Source organism: Aedes aegypti, chromosome 3, assembly GCF_002204515.2.
Source record: "Aedes aegypti strain LVP_AGWG chromosome 3, AaegL5.0 Primary Assembly, whole genome shotgun sequence".
NCBI classification, from domain to species: Eukaryota; Metazoa; Arthropoda; class Insecta; order Diptera; family Culicidae; genus Aedes; species Aedes aegypti.
In genome coordinates, this window is record NC_035109.1 from 178,042,278 (window position 1) to 178,068,725 (window position 26,448).

General features: G+C 38.5%; 1 long non-coding RNA gene across 1 annotated transcript in view; it reads left to right on the top strand.

The window, feature by feature from the left end:
* LOC110678741 overlaps positions 1-19,436 on the top strand; it is a 53,380-nt gene extending 33,944 nt beyond the window's left edge. Inside the window, exons 4-5 of the long non-coding RNA XR_002501898.1 lie at positions 5,491-5,568; positions 19,167-19,436. This is a non-coding gene — a long non-coding RNA (uncharacterized LOC110678741). The remainder of the gene's footprint in view (positions 1-5,490; positions 5,569-19,166) is intronic.
* Positions 19,437-26,448: the final 7,012 nt, after the last annotated feature.

Consider the following 26,448-nt stretch of genomic DNA (forward strand, 5'->3'; position numbering starts at 1 on the left):
CCTTAGCGCAGTAAGTCGTTAATCATGCATACGGCTGATGATTGCAAAGTGCAACTTGACGAGAACATTCTCACCGCATCCTACACTGATAAAGCAGTGCCCAGAAAGCATCAGCAAGGCGCCGCCGCTCTCGTGATTCACAATGATGAAGCACTAAGAAAATCTGCTCATTCGTGCGCACAAACCAATGACTCATTTCCATTCAAGAGTCAGAGTATATAAAAATGCCACATTCTGCGCTAATTGATTTCCAATCATACAATTAATTAGAATTGCGATTTTCCCATTTATTAATTGGAATAATCATGGAATCGTGATTCACTATCACAATGGAACCCCTTCGCCAGCATCGGTGAGAAAATCTTTCATAAACTGCTTCCCTCGGCAGAGCAGCATTCAACCGGAAGTGCTTCGCAATGACTCCATCGTGTCTCACATATTTCATTTCGGGTTGGTTGGTCGCGTTGGCGCTCTCCGATCTGTTCTTCTTGGATAATGAGCGTTCCGGCGCGTTTCGTTTGGTTCCGAAATGTCGCGCATATTTTCTGTGGGATGGCTTCGCACAGTGAGTAGTTGTTGAGTGCAAATTAAGATGGGGAATATTTTAATTAAACAAAATTCACTTGTAACAAAACATTTGTTGTACAGAAACTACAATTATCAATTCACTTAGATTTTTTTTAGAAAACGTGATTTGTTGTCACACAATTTTGGTCTAACTCTTCCAGTGTGCATACAAGAAAAGACAAAACAGATGGTTTATAAAATCCACTCTCACAGTCACGTGCAATGCCTATTACAATGAGAAATCGCAATAGTAGTTTACGCAAAAAATTGCAGAATGATGATTTTTACATCACGAGTCGTACAGTTATCCAACGAGGTTCACCGAGTTGGATAGTTACGACGAGTGCTGTAAACATCGAATTGTGCTAGTGACGTACACAATTTTTAGCTATTTAGTAGAAGACCTATTGAGGGTATCGGAAACCTTATCGGGATATATTCATCATTATTTTGCGTTTTTTGAAAATTCTGGTGCAGTGATTCATTGCGCAACTCAAAATAGTTGAAAAAGGAAGGAACGTTGCGTAAAATTCATTACAATACTGCCCAAGTAACATTTTTAGCTGAATGACAGTTTATTCAGCAAAAATGTAGTTATTTCAGCTGAATCAGCTGTTATTCAGTTACCAATGTTACTTGGATGATTCTATATGCACTATGGCTATTACCACACGGCATAATTCAGTGCAGGGAAATAGGCCGTTTCTTGACAGATTGGCATGATGCAAAACAGCCTATTACAATGAGAAATTGCAAAAATATATATTGTGTACTGCTATTCGTTCGTAGGAACCTGAGAGAGAGGAGACAGTTAGTTAGCTTAGATTGCGAGCTCCCAAAAGTGAAGGGAATTTTCATAATTCAAGTAAATGATATTCAAATTTCTAGGTGATTTTCGATAATTTCACGTTTTAAAAAGTTGAATACCTAAATATAGTTGTTTTGGCCAAAATAAGTTCATCTGGCCGTTGTGCACAACCCAAAAATTAAAGAAAGATGTCAAAAAACATGCAAACTGTCAGTGAGATGTCTCCTCTCTCTCAGATAGGAACTAACCGTTCTCGCATCCTTAAATATCTGTTATAAACTTCAAAACTTAGATTAATGTGTTGTCTGGTTCCAAGAAAGTTCATATTATAGATGGGCAAAACGGCTCATTTTAGTGAACGGATCCGATCCAAGTCACTCATTTCAGTGAACCGGGTCTTTGGAACCACGAAGCGGCTTGAACTGAACCGAGCGAACAAAAAAAAAAGGAGCAGATGCCCTCTCTGCTGCGCGACATGCGTCGTATCTTTCACTCACTCATTTTTCGTACATTCTTCGCCAGAAACTCACGAAATACTCGACCCATTGTGCTTTGCCGTACATTTGGGTGCTTTTTTCCTCTATCTTTCCTCTGCCTGTATGCAAGGTAGATGAGTAGTTTGGCTGTGTATACTGAGAGTGCGGTGCTGTAGCTAATTGTGTATACGTGTGTGCGGTAGCGCGCAAAGCAAGGTACGTGTCAAGCGTTATAACAAAGCTGAGAAACGAACGAACGAGAATAGGAGGAAAAGAATCGGTTCATTTTTTCCCCGGGTCACTTTTGTCTGATCCATGCTTATCAAATGAACCAACTCTCTCCAAAAAAGAGCCACGGATCACTCGTTCCTTTGAGTGATCCGGATCTTTTGAACGGCTCTGAATCTTTTTGTCCATCTCTAGTTCATATAAACGTGCCGGTAGTTCACGGTGTATTTTTGACAGTTCACGTTTCCTGGAACACTTTTTAAAGCGTGTAGAGTGATGATAAATCATCATTTTTTTAATAAAAATCAAGTTTAAATCATGTCATAATGCAATAAAAACCCTTTTTGCATATTTGTTATATGAATACATGACACCATGTAACATTCTCAGAAGTCCGATCTTGCACAGCACACGTCCAACGTGCATTCCGCACATCGGCTTAGTCATAGGCAGCTATAATCTTGCACCCCAACTGCCAATGCCAATCCTGCTCACCTTGCGCATACAACTGCACTTTGGCTAACTATGTGCACAGAGTGTGCCAACATCAGCATTAACTACGACGACGACGATGACGGTTCTGTCCTGACTGAGAGTCAATCCAATTCAATCCAATCCGAACCAACACAACAATTTCATTCATAATAGTGCACTCGGTGGCGGTCGTCATCGTGGCAACAGCCATTCAGCCAACCGTTTCCATTCATTCATGGTTTAGCTTCATTCATGCTGTTAGGTTTTTTTTTCTGTGCCCGTCTATGGTTGGTACCATTCACCACAGCTACAGCAAGGCAGCCAGCGGGCAGAGCAACAGGCATTCTTCCACCACGATGCTCTTGCCATGCTTTCCATCCAGCTCGGTTTGGCTCCACGTGATGTTGGGTGTAGCGTTAAATTAATCGTTAATTATTATTTTTATTAATATTAATCCCACACAAAGTGGGTTTTCTCGTTGGTTGTCGGAGATGTTGCAGTGCGCACACCCAGAAAGGGGGCTAACTATTCTTCTGTCATGAGAAATGAACGGCGGAATGGTTTCCACCACAACTACCGATAGTTCCCTAGTGTAGACCCAGAGCACGGTGATGACGGTGATAGCTTCCTTTTCCGCAGTGGCGCACAGTGCAACTAACGATTAGGGGAAAGTGGTGCAAAATGCACCCCTGGTATATATTTTAGTAAACGGTGTCATGATTTGGACAGCTCAAATGATAAGCTTGGAACGGAGAGGAGCCGTCTATGGCGCCTGCCAAGTCAGAATGCAAACCAATTAGGGAAAGGGAGAGGAATTGATGATACATTATACTGGCTCCCACAATAGACCGGATATACCCCTGCATCTACGCCACACTCTTAAAAGAAAATTACATGTGATTGAAATCGACCAGCACTTAAATATTTTGTGACGCGATCGCATTTATAACGCAATTTTATTGTTCGTCGCGGTTTTACTTGTTTGTGATTCTGTTGGAAAACAATTGAAAATTGGAGAAAATTAAATTGTTCTTTTTTCAATGACCAATAAAAAAGGTCGCTTATAAAAGGTGTCGTTTTGATTCATTTGTAAGTGTATAATTTGACACGCAACTCCACTTGGTTTGTGATTTTTGCAAAATTTTGGAAAAGTCTTGTTCATCAGCATTGTGAAAGTGCGTAGGTTCCATGAATCAAAGTTAAATTTTTCGTGTTTCCAACAATGTTCAGTGAAGTGCTAGTTTGTTTGAGCCAATGGAACATCATTCGTTCCCTTTCGTGTAATCATTGACTCTCTATATGTAGAGCATTTGTTTAAGAAAACAATTGATTTAATTTTTATTCCCGTCAAGAATATAGTTCGTGGAAACGTGCATGTAGTGCTGCAGACAGCGAGCGGCACAGTATAATGGTGCTCACCTGATTTGATTTTTTTCATCAAATGCATCATAAAGGTAAGTGGGTTGGAGAACCCGAGTAGGCACACGACATCCCAGTTCTTTTTTTTAAAAAAATGATAGGATTATTACAAGAAAATACGCCATGATGTAAAACTCGGTGATCACGACTTTTACGTCCTGGCGTTTAATATTTTGTTTGGTTTTTTATTGTCATGTTATTTTAAGATCAGATGTAGTTTCATGTCAAACGGGTCGCTTCTTTTATGTGCATCTGAGAAGACATAAATTCAAGTGATTTTTTGAAAGAGTGCAGTATATGCGGGAAGGTGTCGGGCAGGTATAATTTTATGGCAAAGAGGGTGCTGTTTGGTTAGCAGTTTGCCTATACATCAAGCGTAAGGAAAGGCGTGCTATAATGGTGGAAGAATGGAAGCATAGGGATACGGATGTTTTGTCGGTCTCTGGTTCTACCAAATGCTATGAACTGTGATGAATTAGAAGTGGAAGATAGAAACAAGTGAAAGATACAAGTACAAAGTACGAGGAAAGAGACAGACCTGGGATTGAACCCATGACCTTCTGCTTACGAAGCAGAAGCGGTAGCCAGGCTTGGGAACTGTGACCACTATTCACCACAGTTCATCGATTCTGCCAGTCAACCAAAACACAAAGCAGCAGCAGCATCAATACCATCAGGCGTTGCGCTGCCAAAAGTTCATACACTGCTTGACTGTTTTTGTCTCTCCACTATGATCGTTTTCGGGCAGCCATCCCGAGGCGAATGATTGAAATAAATGTTGAATAATTCAATCGCTAATATTTCGCTTGTGTTTTCAATTAATTGAAATCTATTAATACTAACAGCAAGAGCACAATCATTCTGTTGCGATACATATAAATAAGTTCAATTTTATGCCGTTTTCACCGAGCAAAAATGCAAAACTTCGAAAACCGGAAAAATCGTGTCACCACTGCTCGAGTCATTTCGCATTCAGGTTTGAAAAAACGTTGGGAAGAAGAAGATTACAGTTTTGAGGAGCCGTGACATTTTTTTGTATTGAACGGTCATGGTTTGCTTTGGATTTTAATGGTCGTATAGAAAAATGTGAATGTCGTGGTGGTAAATGTTTACTACAGTACATTTCCCCTCCCTGGCGGTAGCCATTAGACCACCAATCCCGTCTTCTCATGAATTAACATTCCTACGCATTAATTACTTGTCCGGCTATTTCAGGGAGTCAATATGGATCAGTTTTAGTGAATGTATTGTTCTCTCTTAAAAAAAGCAGCTTATTAAAATATTCAAAGTTTTAATGTAAATTTTCGGCAGAGTTTTGCATGAATTTTGAGACTAATCTGTTGTCAGCTGCGCTCAGATCCCAGTAGAAAATGACAACAGTGATTATGATAGATACTTCCGAATTTCTGCCCACCTAAGTACTTCACTATTCACGGCTTTCTTCATTATGAATAATTTCAACTTTTCATTATAAAAATATATTCAAGTGCCTTACAATTTTTCTGTTTTTTTTTTCAGTGCGAGAACAACTAGATACACCAGCACTTTGCAGTTCTTACTGAGAATCAGAGTGTTTTGTACTTCAGCTTATGACAAGTAAGTTTTTCAAAATGCATGAATATTTTGTTTTATTTTTATCAATATAAGTTCTCCGTGAAAACTTTTCTATTATGTATCATAAATTGGATATAGTGTTGTGGAATACTCATATTAACAGTACTGGTATCATAGTGTTAATTCGTATATTACATAGTATCTCGTGTTGAATATTTAAATATTTGGCAACAATGTGTCCAAAACAAAAATCATATTTGTTTTTCTTAAAAAAAAAAACGCTGGACGACCGTTTTTCTAACAGTTATGAAATATAAATTTAAGAAAATTTGAAGATTATTCAATGTTTCACATATGTTTTACAATGTTTTACACGATAGTTAAGATCGCCTTTTGTCATTTTTAGTAAATGAGTTATAGATTGGGCGTATCCAGAGGGGGGCAGGCTCGTTTTTCAGACAGTTTGGATATATTCCATGTTGATTCTTTAAGAACTTCTTTCTGGATTGTTCCAAATTAAAAATTATTCTAGGTATTGCATACAAATATCCGATAATTCATGTAGAAATTCCTCCAGTAAATTCTTTGGGATTCCTTCTGAGATTTTTTTTAAAGAATTTAATCTACGAATTTCGCTTTGCGGAATTCTCGCCCAAGAAATTCTCAAAACAAACCCTGAAAAATGTTATGGAAATCTCGGAAACGTCCAAGAGTTCATCCGTTTTTTTTTTTTTCTAGAATTCAATCAGAAGTAGATCAAGTGATATAATTTTATTTCAAATAGGAAATTAAAATTAATTAATGTAATTTATTCATTGGTCTGTGAATAAACCTTGTGGTTTCCATTTTTCCAGAACTTCATCTAATTGATTTGATTTCTTTTTGGATTTTTGATTTAGTTTCTTTTTGGATTCCATAAGCCTCTGCAAGGTATATTAGAAAAAAAAACATGGAGAAATCCTTGGAGTAGTAAGGAGAAGGGATTCCTTAAGAAGTACTTGATTGTATTTTCGATGCATTACTGGGAAAATGTATGCAGAAATCTCTGGATGAAAATTTGTAGGTATTGTTTGAAACTATATCTAAAAGGACAGTATTCTAGAATCAATTCATGGAGGAATTACGAGTTTAACTCTTGAAGGAATTCAAGAGGAAATATTTCATAACATCTATTGATGCAAAGCAAATTGTTCAGAGAGCAAAATACAAAACAAATCCTGAAAAAAATCTCTTGAGGAATCTGTGAGATTTTCTGTCGAGTTCTTTAGAGGAATAATTGCTAAATACCAGAAGAAATTCTTGAGTTTTTCTTGGATGAATTGTATGATTTTTTTTTAATCTTTCATATCAATAACTGGGAAGACCTAAATTTCCTGTCAATAGGAATTCTACCAATCGAATTTTCAAATTCTTTCAATCTGAAATTTTTCAAAGTCATAAAATTGAACCAAGACGTGTTTTGGACTCCACTTAGCTCACTGTTAAAGCAAGAGGGAGGAAGATGTCCTTCATAGTTTAACGTTTGGTGCAAAAAAGTGAAGAGATTGTGCAAATTCGTGAATAAATTTTTGAAGTCGCTTGCCCTCCCCTGATGGAAGTCCTAGCTACGCCCATGGTTATAGTAGAGAGTATCTGGAAAAGAGTGCTTTGTAGATCCTAAGCAAGACGGTTAATTTTCAGGACGCCGAGAGTTAGTTATTTTTTCGTTAGGCGCGTTTTGCTGGGCAGTGCTTCGTAAAGCTCTAGCAAGACGATTAGTGTTCACGATGTCGAGAAGTTTCGCGGGGGAGTCACCAACTGGTGAGCTCGTTTCATGTTTATGATTACACATTTTGTCATGACTGCGTTACTTTTACGTAATTTTCCATCAAAATATGTATGGTTCGTCACTACAAGTGTCGACATTAATCCTGTTTCATATAATTTAAAATAAACACGTATGTTTTTGTATTTTCGTCAAAATATTTGTAATCTTGTAAAAGAGTTACGATTTTTTTTAACAGAATGTACACAAAGTCGTATGAAAAAATTCGTTTAAAATGATTATTGTTCATAACTTTTTACTAAGATTTTTACAATTTCATGTCTTCTACAAAGTTGTTAGATATTTTAAAACGCGTGTTTTTGCTGAACATCGCACCTCTCTATCTCTTAAAGTAAAGGCATTATCAGTAGAAATCGTTTTAATATGGCCTATTTGTTTAATGGTTAGAAACCATGGAAAGACACTTCTAGACATATGTTTTTATTATCTGCCGAGAGGAAAGATATGGTACTTTCATGATTAGTAAGAGTTGTGTGCGTCATGATTAGTAAGAGTTCGTCTGCACCGAAGGAAGTTAAGGGGCCTAAACCACCCCTTGAAAAAAGAGTAATTCACAAATAACTTTGTTACTTCAAAAGATAGCGTGATGATTGTTGTTCAGCAAAAACACGGTTTTTTCATGACAAGAAACTCTGGAGAAAACACAAAAAAAAATCATAATTTCACCCATAATTTATCCATCTTTACCACGCGTAACGAGTAAATTAATTTGTCAAAAATCTTGGAAAACAGTTGGGATAAAAAATATGATTTTTAGGAGCCATTCACATACAACGGCATATATCTCAAAAAGAATAAGAGATAGAAAAATCATGTCTTAGACAAAGTTGTTTCAAATTGCCGATTCTACAACTTTTCAAAAGACATCATATGTCTATCTAAATGTTTTGAAAATAGATTTTTTTTCCTATCTCACTGCTAGGTGAATTGATCAAAACTTTTTGCATCAAAAGATGCGTTTTAATATTCCAAGAAAATTCTCTGAACAAACTATATCGCTAAAATCAACGGTTTGGGCGCTATTCAAAAAGCGCATGAAATCGACAAAATAAAACACAGTTCATCAATACAGCTCTCGATTGCGCCTATTGTTTCTGTCACCGACATCTCTACTTCTTATAGTATCTTGTCCATCACCATCGCCCGCAGAACTAACAATCGTTATCTTCCGAGGGAACAACAACGTCAAGACAACCGTCAAACATCCCGTTCTAAAGAGCCTTAGCTTAGCTTGAGGCACACCCACTATCAGTCGTATTCACTTATCCTTAACCCTCTAATACCCAAATTTTTATTTTCGATCTAAATATCATTTTTAGTTATCTAAAATCGTTCTAAACACGTTTTGGGCAATGATTTATTTTTATTCGCAAATCTATGGATTTCGGTTTTTGATTTTTATACTTTTTATTTTTGAACATCCCTACCCTTTTTAATTTTTTTCTTGAAGCCTCTTCTAGTTACTGATTTTTGGCAATAATAAAAATTCAAATTTTTACAGTAATTTTAAAAATATTAAATTTTTAATATTTTTCTGGAAATATTTTTAATTTCCGTGTATTTAACGGAAAAACAGGTTTGAAGTTATTTGAATACCTCCAAGCTCTTCTTTTGTGATAGGTTGATCGTAGAAAAATATAAAAAATACGATTTTTTATATCACACGTTAAATGAACCCCGGGGATTTGTAGGTTATATAAAAGTCATAAAAAACTTTTCTTACATGCGTGTTATGAGTCAAGGTTTTAGCCAAAAATAAAATCATTTTTATTTCCGAGCTACGAAAAAATACACAAAATTCCAAAGTGTACCCCGTCTAAAGGCGGGGTTGGGTATTAGAGGGTTAATTTGACTCGAAAAACCAAGACGCAGAACTGTTGGTCTTGAAAGTTTGATCTTCAGAGTCTGCAGCAAACAGTCGAAGATCTACAACTGCAACTTTTTGGTGGAAGGCTCCTAACCGGCGAACTATTCCTATAGAACAACTAACCCAGCCTAAACAAATGGGTGGACTCAATCTTCATCTTCCAATGCATAAATGCAAAGCTCTGTTCGTTGCAAGATTTCTGAAAGAAATTGACCAAATGCCGTTTGCTAGTTCTTATACACAGTACCTGAAGAATCCACCAAATTTCGCTGCCATTCCTGCTCTGTACCCGTGTTTGAAAACAATAGCAAAGCTAGTGCCTTATATTCCTGGAAGACTTCAGGAAATTCCATCAGCAGCATCACTTCATAGCTTCAACCGGGAACAATTGACGAAACCGAAGGTTATGCAAGAACATCCCAACAAAATTTGGCCCAGAGTTTGGAGTAACATCAGTTTACCAGAACTCACTTCGAGAGAACAATCAGTTTATTATCTGCTTGTGAATGAGAAAATCCCGCATGCTGCATTGCTTCATCGACAAAATAGGATTGCCAGCCCTGTTTGTGAACATTGTCCCAATGTCATCGAAGACTTAGAGCACAAATTCAGTACATGTCAAAAAACAAGGAGTTTGTGGGATCATCTTCAAGCTAGATTGCTAGCAATCCAGGGACGAAGAATGACCTTTCATGAATTACGGATACCGGAATTGAAGAATATCAATAGGAGTAGAAGATACCAGGCTCTCGAGACATTTATAATGTATATAAATTTTGTTTTAGATGCCAATGACCAATTAACGATAGGAGCTTTAGATTTCGTTTTAAACTGTTCGTTTATGTAATATCTGTATGTACCTAAGTGTGTGATTCCAAATAAATGTGTTAAAAAAAAAAAACTGAATGCGATCTTTGCGTCTTTCGTGGCCACGGTGCAGCATCGAAGTCCTTTTCGCTTTTGCTTCTGCGTTTAACCAGAACTCTCGAGCACTGTCTGAGCTGTGTTCACTGTCGATATGCAGAATCGCTCACTCGCCGAACATTTCACAAGCCTGTTAACCTTTACGTTTCCGACCCCCGACAAGGCATTTCAAATAGCTGCTATTTCATCAATTTCCATTCGATTAGTCTTTTTTTTTCTTTGAAACCACCCTCAGTGTACTTTAAAAAGGTACAAGTTATTTGCCATGAATGGACAATGAAGAATCAACCATATCGGATGGCATGCATATTTTGCTCAAAAAATGGAAATGTCCACAAAGAGACCCTGGCGGAACCTGCGTCAGATGCTCTGGAATAGCCACATTTATTCCATCGGCTTTATTCTTCATGTATTGACAAGTTCTGTCGAATTCATGAAGATTGAGACGTCGCACGATATGTTTTGGTCATATAATGGAAAAGCCCCCAAAGGGGAACTGGCGGAACCGGCCACGGTGTTACAGAACGGAAAACTATTGCAAATTATGTTCAAATGATCACAATCATCTATTTTTATACATTTAACATTAAAACTACGGTGTTGTAATTGAAACAATTAAACAATAATCAGATTACTCAAATTTCTCTTCCATGACTCCACTACAACCCGGAATATCTTCATTGTCCATTTATGCCAAATAACTTGGACCTTTTTAAAGTACACTCCCCCAAGCTGAATGCTCGTACATTTCTCTTAACACTGCTCATGAGATCTCGGCGAGGCTTTGCCCATCTTTCTTACACAATTTCTCCCAGTTTTTCTTCAAAGAATTATTGGTATTGAATGTTTTTCCGATTTTCTTCAACTTCTTCTTCATTATCGTCCAAAAATTTTCGACCGGACGAAATTCTGGTGTATTTGGCGGGACCAAATGACCGCCATTTGCTTCGCACCAATTCACTAATAACACGATGCGAGATAGCCGTAGCGGTAAACGCGCAGCTATTCAGCATGACCATGCTGAGGGTCGTGGGTTTGAATCCCGTTGGTCGAGGATCTTTTCGTAAAAGAAATTTTCTCGATTCCCAGAGCATAGAGTATCTTCGTACCTACCTCACGATATACACTACCCACCATAAGTATGGAATCGTTGCAATACACAGTATTGCAGCACTTTAAAGTTTAGCATCACTCAAAATCCAGTGATAAAACTTTCTTCAACTAAAATAAAAAATCGCAGAGCCTGAAAGACCTACTTATAAAGATGACCTCAAAAATATATTAATCTAGTAGCTCAGAATCATGAGATAATATTCATTTAGGTGATGCTAAACTTTTCAAGGTGCTGCAATATTCAGTATGAGTGTTGTAATACGCGATTCCATACTTATGGTGGGTAGTGTACACATGCAAAAATGGTCAATCGGCAAAGAAAGCTCTCAGTTAATAACTATGGAAGTGCTCATAAGAACACTTATCCGAGAAGCAGGCTTTGTCCCAGTTGGGACATCATGCCAGAAAGAAGAAGACGAAGCGAGATCCGGCCAGAACAGCGTGGGTTCACGGTGAGAGCGGCGGAAGAGCAGCAAGCGCTTCTGCAAGCATTCCTCTCGAGAAGTCTGCCCGTTTATGGTGCCGGTTGTAACGATCGGCTTGCTGTACCGTCCGCACTCGCAGATCACCTACTACAACAGGTACTTTTTCGCGAAGGTGTCCATTTTTCTCTTCTGGAACTTTTCCGGAATCTCCATGCGAGACGTACCGACAAAAAACTCGAGGCCGGGGATTTGTTTGGTGTCCGCCTTGATGTATGTCTCGTCGTCCATAACGAGACAGCCTGGCTTGACCAGCTCACAGTACAGCTTCCGCGCATGCAATTTGACCACCGTGTTTTGCTTGTCAGCCCGGTTTGGCGCCTTCCTGACCTTAGAACACGTAGCCCAGCCCGTTTCATGGTCTGCTGGACGGTTTTCGGCCGCTTCCAGCACGCCGCTCGATGGTCTTCGTCTCCTGGAACATCTTTACAACGCGGAACACGGTGGAATGGTGGATTCCAAGCCTTTTGACGATCCATCTGTGTGACTGGCCAGGATTATCGATCACCGAGCCCAAGATTTGCTGGCGTAGCTCTTCTTGTTTTTAGTAATGAGTAAACTAGTATTACTCAACATTTCATTAATTTCACCCACGCGACAAAAAGTTACACCAAAACAACCGCATTTTTTCCGAGTCCAATCTTTATTTGAAAATGCTTTGTCGGAGGTCGAGTATGTAAAGGTAAAAGATGTTTTTAAGGGTTTTTTTAAGCGTATCAAGCAGGTATGCTTAAACGAAGCTGAATAAGCCGGTAGCTTGCCTTCATTTGGCAATAACATCAGATTCTGTGTTTTTACATGTCTGGGATGCCTTCGTCCGGACATTTCTGTAGCATCTTCCTGAACGTGTCCGGATATTAGCTTTTGACGCTTTCTCATGCCGTACGGTATTGGTGGGCATATCGTTGAACTAAACCTTCGATGACCTTCCGTTTATCTGGGAACTTCTTACATCTGGGCATCGACGGGCCCTTAATCATAGCCATAAGGCGTCTTGAAGTTTTGTGAACTCTCTATGTCCTCTGTGAAACGCATTACTTGGATAAATTACTATTCTTTGATGCTGGACCTCTGAATCTTAGATTCCATTATATTTACCTCTCCATCTTTCTAATCTTTGTATAAAACGTTTTGTGCAAATCTCAGCTCTTTGCTTCATTCATCCTCTATCGAAATGCCACCCACTTGGTAGGAAAATTTCAATTCAACATCTCGCTGGTCAGTAAATGGAACGGGGATTTTTTTTGCATCGACGTCGATGTAGGTAAAACCGGCGCCATCGAGATTGAATTGCTCAAAGGGGAAAAATAGCACCACCCCGGGCCGACATCAACCAGTAGAGAATTAATCATTTTCCTGGGTTATTACGGATAAACACACGGCTCGACTGTGCTTTTTGCACTACAGAGTACGAGAAGAAGCCCAGATCGTTTAGTAGATGATGATGATGGTCAAACGGGGAACACGGATTACTTTTACTGCAACTGATCGCGTTCAATTTCCGTCAGGTATTGTATATCTGAGAAGATATGCAGAAGTATGATGAACAAAAACTGAATCTATGGCAGTAGATAGACAAAATGTTGAAAACACAATTGGTCTAAGAAGAACTATAACGTCGAAACGGTTATAGTTCAATTTGAAAAAGTGTATTGTACTCCACAGGCCATTACACAATTATCGGATAATTCACCTCCTAAGAGCTCTCCAATCGACCAAACTGTTACTTTCAGTCAGCGACAGAGATGAACCAGCCTCTGGCTGAAAATCTCTCTAATAAAGATAAAAATAAATAAAAATACTTTCAGTTGAGATGTCTAATTTCCCCTCCCGGAACGGGTGATTCTCTCATGGATCCCACTCTACAAAGGTCACCGCTAAGCGCCAGTTTGCTACTTTTCCCAAAGATTCCCAGAGAGAGCCGGTTCCTCGTCAAACAAGCAAATGGATCTCCGTTCTTTTTTGAGGCTGAGGTTGCCACTCGTTAAGCTAACGATAATAAGTGCACCCCAAGTACGTTCCCATATTTAAGCTCAACGACTTCCACTACTGCTGGCAAGTTCGTGTTGTTAAGTTCATCGATGCCACCGTGACACCCCGACTTCAACGTAAATATAGAAATACACCACTTGGGGCACCGTGGAGTCAACCCGAGGAGGTGTCGAGGTGCATGAGAAGCGCGCTCAAAAGTTTATTTCCGAAACGCGATGGATTTGAGTGGTAGAGGGGGGAGGGTCATAAGATGATTTCCCACCGTTAGTGCAAAGCGTCCACCAAGTCGCCTTCATGGGCGCAAAGTGTTGTTTGAAGTGTAGAAAAGAAATTATGGGATGTTCGGGCGGCCCTTTGCTAAAGCGTTGGGGCATCACACCCGAGATGCGCCAATGTGACACAGTGGGATGGATGTGGGTATTTTTTCACAAGTTCTCCAAAAAAGTCTTCTATTTTCTTCTTTTCCTCTATTAGCCATTTTGATATTTATCACTCGGTTTTGGAGTATTCCGATGTTCCTTGTGGAACCTGAACTCATATAAAATTTCCTCGAATGACAATTTTCTTTTAGTAAATTTATCAAATAACTGTCAGGTATAAAAAGCTTCTTCATAAATATCATGCAAATAAGTTGAGTTATTCAATAAAAAAAAATAAAGTTACAAATGGATCTCAAAATTTTTCACATTTTTTACGGCCACAGTAGCACAAGAAACATAAATGCTTATGAGTCAGCAACGATCGCACCGATTTGCTTGCATTTTAGTCACAACAAACTCTTGTCAAAGTACAATTTAGAAAATCAATTATGCAAAAAAGAAAAACGGTATACTTTCTTTGAAGACATACAATTAACATTAAAAAACTGTAACTTTTTTTTTAGTTAAATATGATCGCTGAAAATTTAATTTTTCAAAAAACATTCAATTTTTGCCGTTTTTCAGTCACGTTCACCCCACTGTGTCTGGTGGAGCCGTCGTCGAAAAACGTGTGGCGCCAACTAACGCCTTTTGGCCGCCTGATGTTGGTGCGTGTTTGGCGCGAAGAGGCTCATCATAAAAGCCAAGCGTGGAAAACGAGCAATCTGTCATGGATGCAATTACTCCATCAAAATAACAAAAAATAAATCTGTATGTACCTACCTATTCATTTTTGCCGCAGAAAAGTGACGAACGAGATGGATGATGGGCAATGATTTCTAAATGCTGTTTGTAAATTGTTGTGCTTTATGGGTGTTGTAGATGTTTAGCTTTTTATACACATTTGATGGGCGTAGTTTTGTTTGATTTGAATCATTGGGTGTTGATGGAAGAACTGATGGAAAATGGTGTAACAATTGCTTAAGCTCTATTAACGTTTGGTAATGAATAAGCGTTACTTTATTTATTATTTTGAATGAATCAGCTTGCAAATGATTTACTTGAAAATGTTACATATCATTAAACATGCCTGCTTACACAACCAGAATGTACGTATAACAAAATCATTTTTTGCGTTATGCGATGAAATATGTGTACACTTTACGTATAAGAAGTCGTGAAAATGTCTTATACGAACAAAAGTGGAGACGATATATTTGCAAATTTTATATGGCGAAAAACGGCATGCAATGGAAGTATATAGATGATATTCCGAACTAATCCATACTCGTATGTGACTTAGTATATGATAACTAATTTGGCTTGACAGCTGCTACGGATTAATCCGACTTATTTTGTACGAGTATACGGAATGTATGAACATAGGAACTCATATAATAACGTTTTATGCGAGGAAACTCATCGATTAATCGTTCAATACCGATTGCAACGATGTATAAATTTTATTTTATACCAATTTTCTGTTTTTTTTTTTTTTGGATCAGGTTAACTGCCTGGTCCATTATTGGCCGGATTTGAACCAAGATTTGAGCTGTTCCAAATTTGGTTTGACAGGGATTGCTTCGGAGATTTTGTCCACAAACTTCTGCGGGAATATCTTGCAGCTCCGGAGATTTTCTCATTGAATTCCTCTGGGGATATGCTCCAGACATTTATCCAAGGATTTCCTCCAGGAATTGCACTGGAGATTTTCTCTAGAAATTCCTCCGGGAATTTTCTACAGGAATTAATCCGGAGGATTTCCTCCGGGGCCTAGGATTTCATTCAGAAGTTTTCTCCAGAAATGCCTCCGGAGTAATTCCTCCAAGAATTCCTCCGAGAATTCTTTTGTTGTTCCACTAGGATTTTTTTAAATATTTCCTCCTGTTTTTCCGGAATTTCTCCAAGAATTCTCCAGAGTTCCTCAAGTATTTTCTTTGAAATGCTCCGGAGTTCCAATAGGAATTCTTCTGAAGCTACTTCAAAAAATCGCCTACATTCCTCCAGACTTCCTCAGGAAAAGCCTCTAGAGATTCACCGGGAATTCCTCTACACTTCCTCCTGGAATTCCATCAGAGTTCCTGGTGAAACTCTTCCGGAGTTCCTCCAGGATTTCTTAAGTCCTCCCAGAAATTATTCCGGATTTCCTCCAGCAATTCTTCTGGATTACAATCAGCAATTCCTCGGAACTTCCTCCGGATTTTCACCGAAAATTCTTCCAGAGTTCTTTTAGAAAACATTTGAAGTTCCTCTAGCGGTTCTTCTGGATTTCATACAGTAATTCCTTGCAAGTTCCTCTAGAGCTCCATAGGGAATTCCTTTGAATTTCTTCCTTAGTTTCTTCAGGAATTTCTCCGGTTCATCAATAAATCATCCGGTTTTCCTCTAGAAATACATCCGGAGTTTTATAGGAACGCCTCTGAAGTTCTTCCAAGGAATTAATCCGTAGTTCCTCCAGGATTTTCTTTGAAGATTCTCTAGGAATTTATCTAGGGTTCCTCCAGGAATTCCTTCAGAGCTCCTCCGAGAATCCCTTGGTAGCTTCACCGCTAATTGCTCCTGAGTTGCTCCAGGAATTCCACCGGAGTTTGGGTATCCTTCATAGCTCCTTTTGGCATTATTCCATAGTTCTTTCAGAAATTCTTCAAGGATTATTTTCCAGATTTTCCTCGTGAATTCCTCAGCAGATCAGCCAACTATTCCTCCGGAGTTCCCTCAGCAATTTCTCCGGAATTCCTCCAGGAATGATTTAAGACTTCCTCCATGAATTCCTTCAGAGTTGTTTCAGGCATTCCTCCTGGAAATCCTCCTAAGCTCCGCCGGAAATTCCTTCAAAGAAACTTCGTTACTCCGAACATTCATAAAAAATTTCTTCAGAGTTCCAGGAATTTCTCTGAGAATTCCTTCAGACTGCCTCCGGGAAATACTCCAGAGTTACTTCAGGAATTCTATATACTATCTCCACGGGGGATTTCTCAGAAGTTCTGCCGGAAAAATCTCTCGAGCTCTACTGAAAATTCCTTCGGACTCTGCCGGAAATTCCTTCGGAGCTCCGCCGCGAATTCTATTGAAATCCCTCTGGGAAGTGATTGGAAGTTCATACAGGTGTTTCTACGCAGTACCTTCAAAATTCTGCTGGTTCAATCAATTCTGATGGTTCAATTAACTATTTATATGTTTTTGTTGATCACTTTCGACATGGTTAGAAAAAATACAACCACCGGTGCATGCGCGTGCGTCTATTTTTACTGGTCTATTTTATTTTGATATTTTGTAAAAATGGACCACCGGTGAAGTTACCCTTGTGGCTATCACGCCTACCAATTTTTTTTTTGGATTCAAGCTTTCATTTACATTTACTTCATTTTGAAGTAAGATGCATTTCCCCATACAGAATTCGCGACTACGAAGGTAATTACCACAGTTGACTTTCGATAAGCTATGGATTCAGCAGCATATTGAGAAAAAAAATATAAAACTCAAAATAAAATGCCTAACATGTAGCCCATCAAAATTCCATCAACATATACTGAAAACAATTTAAATAACTATTGTAGATAATTTCATAGAAGCATTTGAAATTTCACTTCCTATACCTTACCGGGTGTAATTTTCGACGCTTCACGCATCGAGCAAACTTTTCCCAGATAACAGCACCGTACCTTCGTACACTCGAATTAAATGAGAAAACTTCTGTTGATCAACTTTGGACATGAGCGAAGCAGGTAATCCATTGTCATTGTGGTTTGAGGTCAAATATCAACCATTAGTTTAACAGGATTGTCGAACTATTTATTTCGTCAAGCATAGCTAGGTCGCGCTTTGATGTTCACGATCAAAGCTGCAACATTTCGATACCACTTTGTGTAGGTGATTTTATTTTTCTCATTTTCCGCGTTCTTTCTGATTCTGTCTTGTGCCTTTTATTCGTAAGAGCAGGAAAGAGGTGAACAACAGCACTCGCTCACTTTCAGCGGGCTGTTGCTGTTATTTGAAAGTTCTAAATTTCCTCTCAGTTTTCTGTAAATGAGAGAGATTAGCACTGTTCAATATAGGATGCTTATTTTCATGATCCACTGCTTGACACAAGTGGATTGTCAGCACGAGCAGTGTGTTGATGATTTGGAATGTTGCTTGTTGTGATCTCTCACGAAAACGGCACTCTTTCAGTTATCACACCGTGGAACTGAATGCGAATGCAGTTTTGCTTGAAATTTCACACGTCTTCATGTCAAGTCTGATTGTTTTTTTTGTTTATTATCCGAATCATTACCGGGATTCATCTCTGATGTGTCCCATGTGCTGGATTTGCTCATTGTCATAATTGATCACTTCTTTCGGGACACCCGGATCGCTATCAATTGTCACTCACGCGGTCATTTGCGTGCACGGAGAGTTAATTTCACTCGATTCCGAAGGCTCGTGTGTTAATCTAATTTTGGGGTACTGCAGCCATGCAAAAAATATCTACTGGCTAAGTTCTTTTCATTCAACCGGCAAATCAAATAACTCAACCTTTAGTACTATGCCATTTACTCAAATTTGAGGTATCGCACTAAGATGTGGTTTTCGGTTGTTTTGCTCTTCGCACTTTGACAACAATAGAAGGAGCGAATGAAATAGGGAGAGAAAAAAACTTAGAAATGAGTTAAAAAAATACTCAAGTTTGAGTTTTCCGTTTTCTCCGTGTGAGTTGACATGCCGCATGAGAAGCACTGGTTAACTCTCGATATGATCACTCCATCCGATATTGAACCGTATATTTAGATTGATTCTAGTGAAATTAAATATGAAAAAGATCCTCATCGAATGCTGGTAAAATCATTTGCTATTCACTGCCCAAAACTGATGTAACCTTCACAATGCTAATCTTGATGATTGAATAAGCAATAACTCTGGAACGTCTAAACCAATTCTAACAAAATTGAAGTACTAATGTTAAATTTACAAACAGATATCACTCAAATTTATTGAGCCAAGTCAATTGACTCCAGATCCCGTCCCAAAAATCATACTATGAGTGTAAACTCCTAAAATGAAACATCTAATGTTTATTTTTCTTTTCCAATTTTTTACAGATAGCCGAACAACCATTTGAACAATGAGACGAAACTCAATAGAATGAAGAATGGAATCATCAATGATGCTCTTCCACGGGACACAATTGTCTCACAGGTAGTATTGCGAATCATGTGCGGTGTTCCTATACCAACTATCATGTGAAAGTAGCGGAACCATTTTTTTGCAAATTGTATTCGGAACGCCGAGAGTTTGTTTATTTTCCGTTTTGCACGTTTTGCTGGGCAGTGCTTCGCAAAGCCGAGAAGTTTCGCTTTCACGTTGTGCGAGTGCGGAACGATATTCATGTTCAGTCGAGGATGGATTACCAAAAAGTGAGCTCGTTTGGTGCTTGTGATAACACATTTTTTCATGACAGCGTTACTTCTAAGTAACTTTCAAACAAGCTATGATCGTCACTACACGGGGCCCATTATTCCTAATATATGTTTTTCTTTTCGCGATTACGAAAAACATCTTTTGAATGGTTCGACATTATGTATGTTGACGTATTTTTCAAATCTTCTACCAAAAAGTTTTCATCTCGAGACAAAAATGCAAAACGAGTTTTGAGTAAGCCTTCTTAGTTCTTATCCATGAATCGCATCACCGACCAAGGTTGACTCCCAGATATTTTACTCCCTCGAATAGAAATAACAAAAATATCGAAAATCAGCTTTTTGGCGTAAAATTTTGGGTCCGATAGGCAAGCCTCGATGTAAATGAAATCCATCCTTTAATATTGTGCTTATTACAAAAACTTTTACGGGTCGTCCATAAATCACGTGGTCTCTCTCGGAAAGAGGAAGAGGGTGCTGCAAAAGACCAAGGTACATATCGAAAAGAGTACTCAAGAGTACTAGAACCATGAAATTTTAAGATCTAAGATTTTTTTAAATTCAAAAGCAGTGAATGCCTGAAAACTTAGTTCTGAGCAAAAACATGCATGCTACTCCAAAATTTGTTGTGCGTTGGAATGAAGGATGGATTCTGTGCGAGTAACTTACAGCAAGGCCTTGCATCTTACAAGGTACAAGAAACAACCTGCTTTTGTCCGAGAAAAGGCGAAGCACATCTTACTACTCTTTCAATCTCTTCATGCTAGCTGAAAAATGCACGCTAGGAAAATTTCAGCAACATATTCTTTTAAATCAGACAGGCTTAATAAGTGATCTGCAAAAACTGTTCGGCTTAGTAAGTGATCGAAACTGTTGATTTTAATGTATTTCGTAAAGTTAGAAACATAAGGTGATAATTAATAATGTTCATCGTGTTTAGGATTTTTGTCAGTCACAGGTTAATGATATGAATTCAAGTGAAATGTTTGACACGTGTACGAAACGCAAAGAACGAGAATGAGACAATTCAATACCACACAGTTTATCGCGGTATTTTTTTCCTTGCGACCATTATTTTGATCTATTGTGGTGTTATCCTCTTCGTTTTTGCCGTACTGTAGAAATATATTACTATCTGAAGTAACTATCTCCACAGCTATTGGCGTGCATCCCAATCAGGTACTACATTTCAGATAAAATCCGAATCCGAATTTCATTAGGCTCTAGCAGGCCTTTATCTAAATGTTTGCAACGCATGTGGTAAATGTTCAGCGCTCTCGCTTTCTAATTTACAGAAACGATACATATCTTCTTGCAATCGCGGTATAGTGTGTCAGCACTGCTCGAGTGAAGTGCACAAAATTACTCCAAAGAAAAGTCTCTTTCGAATTCAATGCTCAGCATAGAAAGAGATTTGAGTCGCACTCAAAAGCACACAACATCTGAACAAAATTTGTAAGCTTATAACCATATCCCCTATCGTAGTTGCTTCCCTTGCTTCCTTATTTTAACTGTAGATCTAAACATAAGGCAAGAAATCCTGAAAAATTTTGGATATATGTTCCGTTTTGGAAATGTATGGACAAACAAAAACCGTTGTTGCTCAATGGAGTAAAAAAACTATTTTACCGAAAAATCATTGAATTAATTATACATCTTGACATTCTGTCATTTCTGGAGGGACACGGAAAACAAAATATACCCAAAATTTGAGCTTAAATCAAAGGGTGTGACGAAATCTCAAAAACTGAAAAAAAAAGTTTTTCGACCTAAACCAACCAACAATTGAGTAAAAATGTGTTTCTGGCATAAACTCAAGCGTTTAGTACTAAAATTGGAACAGGGTTTTAAAAATGTATTAGCTTAACTTGACATATTATTCCAGGATTGCTCCTAATTCGCACTAACAGTAGCTCAATTCTAATTCTCGATATCAAGATAAGGAAAAAACTGGATTTTTTCATAAATTCCCGAGATACGGAATTTTTACCTATACAAGACTTTCTAAGTAAAACCCCATTCTGGATCATCCATGAGTAACTCTGAATGTAGGTCTTAACATCTACCTCGGTCAGACATTTGAGGCATGTAGGAACATATTTATAACCAGGGTCATGGGTGCGAGTTCCCCCGGTTATGATTTTTTTGTGAAGGAAATTTTCTCGACTTCTCTCTGACTCTCGAGTATTTGCAAAACACGATATACTCATTCAAAAATGCTAATTTGGCAAAGTAAGCTCTCAGTTAATAACTGTGAAAGTGCTCATAAGAACACTAAGGTGAGAAGCAAGCTCTCAGGCCAGAAAGAATAAGAAGGAGAAAAAAATAATTAATAATGATTTAATATTCATTTTTATGGATAGACTCAGCTCAATTCAGTCTATTGTTTCATAAAAACCGAAAAAACACTCGCCAAAGAAATACTATCTATACGTATTCTGCTGTCAAATCAGATCTATACAATCAACTTGGTTTGGGTCCCTTCATAAGGCTTTATCCCGGGTAGTGAGAAAGCGGACACTCAAGTCAAAATTGGTGATATGAGTATCAATATGTAATTATAATCGACAAATCGCCTTTAACGTCAGTTAACAACAAAATAGGAAGGTACTTACATTCTGTTTTCCAACAGTTAACGAACAAACCAAGGTTCCAAAAATAGGCTTGTTTCAAACACTACTCATTAGGTGCACATTTCTATAGAATAGGTCATACAATCTACTCGATTTTTTGGCTTCGTTTTTGAGTTTTAAATTGAAATTCAAATAACTGTTCAACCCGCTGCTCCCCAGTATCGTATTCCGGCTGCCTCATTTCCCTTGGTTATAAAAATCCAATAATTTTGATGGCAGCCTTCATAGATATACTCCCAGATATGAGTACAAGAGCTCCCTGAAATATAGATATTGAAGTCCATGTTGGTAATCATCCAAGACTCCTTGAGCTGTTTGCAATTAATTTCTGCCAAAATTGCCGATATATCGCTGGCAGATAGAAAGGCTTATATTGCATCTAATCCCTAAATCGATTGAAACATTCAATCAGATTTACAGGAAAACATAAGGTTTGTACATGTAAGTATGGTCAAGTAACTAAACAGCACTCTAATTCGACTGCGTGCTAATATAATGATATTGTACAACTGGCATGCCCCATATCAGCTGTATAATAGCCCTCTAAATTCTGGTTATTAACAAATCACGAAGGCGTCTAGCAGATAGGGAAGGGTGGTACCAAAGTCCCAACTTTTTGGAATTTTGTGTGGAGAAAAATCTATGAATGAGCACAGGGCATGAGATAAATACAAATTAGATCTGCAACAATTAAGAAAGCCAATCTAGTGCCAATACAGATGAGACTCGAACGTTAAACCTTTTGATAGATCTTCAAGTAGATCCAGAGCTTAAAATGTGTTACAGCCATATAATCTCGTTTACTTTAAGCTGTAACAGGCGATTGATACATCCACTGAGGTTCAACACTTCCTGATCTTTCTTGAAGCTTGCATTGTGCCTCCCCCTTCCAAGATACCCTACCCCAACCGCATTCCCATCCGAAACCCCCACGAGGATCCGCCCAGCTACGGGATTAGTCACTTTGATGAACCATGTTTGACCTCACCGATCACGTAATCGTACGCTTTCGGCTGTATTCGTGGGAGAGTTCCCTTGTAGCTTACGTAATGCGTTCGCCGCTTACAAACTACCTGCCTGCCTTTCGTGTGGGTCCTTAAATGGTAAAGGTAATCCACATTCCACGCACTGCCAAGCCATTCCGTGCCTCCGGTTGACCGCCATAAAAAGTGGTCTTCCGTTTAGGACTGTTGGCGTGTTAGCTGACGTGTGAATTAATCTCTATCGGGTAGCACCCTCCCGCCTCCTTATTTGGCATCAAACTGTGAAACGGAGTCGACAGGCCACCGTTTTGAAGTTGAGCCCGAGTTGCTACTCGCTGTTCAAGAGAGACCATAAAACTTCACCTCGAGCACCCGTGAATGGACCTCGCTACCGGTCAGTAAGTACCTGCGCTACTGTGAATCAATAATTGACACCAATTGAGAGCTGTTCTAGATTTTCTATGAATGAGTCCCGGTAACACGCACTGATTACCCGATGGCATTTGAATATTCAAAGCAACAGCAACCCTGAAGGGTACGGTCGATTGAAGAATTCCTCCTCCGTGAGTCATTTTTAGCGGACACACGGATTGACATTTGTTAGGCAAACCGCTCCGAAAAGCACAAACGGCTTATGGGCTTGTGAATTACTGTAAACCGTGGTGTAACCATGGGCGTAGCTAGAGAGGGGCAGGCTTCACCCTAACCAACAGAAACTCAAAAACTTTGACAGAATTTTCAATTTTTTGAAGTCCAAAATGAAAACAGGCTGCTGCCTTTGTAGTCACGATTTCCCCACAAATTTTTCACCAGGTGAATTTTTTATGAAATTCACCAGATTCTTGCAGAGATCTTGACTTATTTTGAAAAAGAATTTGCTCTTTTGTAATAGAACAAGGAATGTTTGCGTTCCTTATGGTATTGCACTTCGAGCAAAAGTTCAGAATAATCATACAAAAATCGGCCGCCATCTCCCTTAAGAAAATCCTGACTAAGCCCATGGTGTACTTACGACCATTAGGTATTCCACGAGCGATCTCCTGAGTGAAGTGCGCGCTCGTAACCTACCGGACAGGTTGGGAATGAATTCACACAAAAAAAATCATATTTCCACTCACATGTGTGTTTACCTGTCCGTGTCCGTGTGATACATGCGGGCGATATGGCGACCGCTCAAAGACCCATGGGAACGAAGTGCCGAACTCTACCGCGGATTGTTTGTGATATTTATAACTGGTTGATTTTTTTACGAGTACTTAGTCACAAATTTACATAACGTCCATTAAACTGAAAAACCGCGCACGCAACTCCTCGTATAAGTAAGTGCCATCGTGCGAATGAGATAGTGGCCCAAAGGTGATATTTGCCATCTCTTGACCAATACAGCAGCAGCAACAACTTCGGCGATGACCCTTAAGTGGTTTCCTAGTGCGACGACGGTCGAAAAACCGTTCTGCCTTCGCAGGTATTTGGCCCGAAGCAGTTCACCGAGTAGTGCCTGTTGAATGCCAATGAGGATCGCTTTTTTTCTGTATTGTTTCGGAAAGTCTCGCCGATCCATCGATTGCCCATTCATGCGATCGGTTCGATTCGAACTCGTCCGGGTCGTGACGGAATGTGGCCCCCGATGGCATTCGTTCGTGGCTTCTCGCGCTAATGGTTCGGCGAACGGGCGGCAGTTCCAAATTAGAGGTGTCCGTTTGTCGTGAATGGCCCGAATGGGCGATTTGTATGTGATTTGGAAAAAAATGAGCATAGTCTGGAAGTTTTTTGTGATGTTCTCCGAAACCTACTGCATTCCATCGAGATTGGACCGGATCTTTCGGTGAAAAAGCTAGGGAATGTAGAGTTATGCAAACATTTTTTCTAGATGTAGAAATTACGAATGCATTTTTTATTGACTGTTTTCTTCAGAAACTACCAACAAATCAACGAGTTTTTAATCCGTATCAAGTAACATATGTACCAATCAACCTGCTAACACGCAATTTCGGTTTCAGAAAGATTCATTGAGAAAGATCATTATAATGCCTTAATAAGTCAGATGGAAGCTATTTTTTTATTTTATACTGTAGTTTCCACAAATATGAAATTATTAAAAATAACTGATCTGCAAAAAAAATCAGACGTCAAACATTTTTAATTTAAATTTTAAATTCCAGCAAAAATCACTGCCAAGTTTCATAACATATCTTTTGAAGGGACCTTTGTAGGAAAATATTGAGCATTCCTATAGAAATTCTCTCGAGTGATACCTTCCGAATAAAAATAGAAGGAATTTCTATGAAATTAGTACCGTAAAACGGGGTAACTTTGATAATGCGGCTAACTTTGATAGTGCGAGACCGACAGCATATTAAACGAAATAACGAAGTTTCTGTCAATCAGTTAAGAAAAACGAATGCAAAAGTAAAGAGTATTAGTATGATACTTCATGTCATAGCTATTTTCCTTGGAATCAAGTGCATTTGAGGATGTATATGCAAATATAAAAAAATACATGATTTTAGGATTTTTGCAACGCTTACAAACAATCTGTTCTACGATCACTATTTGATAAAGTCATAATGAGTTCGTCATTTATCCATGATAGCCTAGTTATAGTAGAACATGCATTCGGTCTCAAATCTTTTAGCGAAAACCGTTTATACAAACTGGGACCATTTTTGTAATCTAAGTCAGAAATTTCCATATAACGTTAATCAAGTGCAATCGCTAGGATGTCAGTACTTGTTTCAAAAATATAAGTTGTAATTCTTTGGAACAGCACGCATATATGTTGAAGTTTTCTTCGAAAAAACTATCAAAGTTACCCAGTTTTACGGTTGCAGTTATTAAAGAAATTGTTGTAAGAATCCCTACAAAAAATCATGGAAAGATCGATAAGGAGTTCTTCAAAGAAATTTCTAAAGGAATCACTGGGAAATTTAATTTCAATTGAAGAAATTCAAGTGAAGTCTGAAAAAAGGTCTAGGGAGAATATACTACGAAATCCCTGCACATGTTGAAGAAAATTTTGGATGAATCCATTTAGAATATCAAAAAGAAATTATTAAAGAGATTCCTGAAGAAATCTAACGGGTGTTCAATAAAAAATAAGAATTTAGTATTTTTTTATTAAAATTATAATGTGTGTTCTCCAAAAAAAAACGCCAATGAATATTGGAGAAGGGATAATGATGCTCTCACAAGAGCGCTGGACGGCACTGACGTTCATCTTCCGGATACAATTCCGGATCCTCGTGGTCAACTGTTTCGTATCATTGTCCCGCCAAATATGTTCGTACACTAGGGCACCGTAAAATCGTACAACATGCTAATGGAATGAATTTGACGCTATCTTCAATT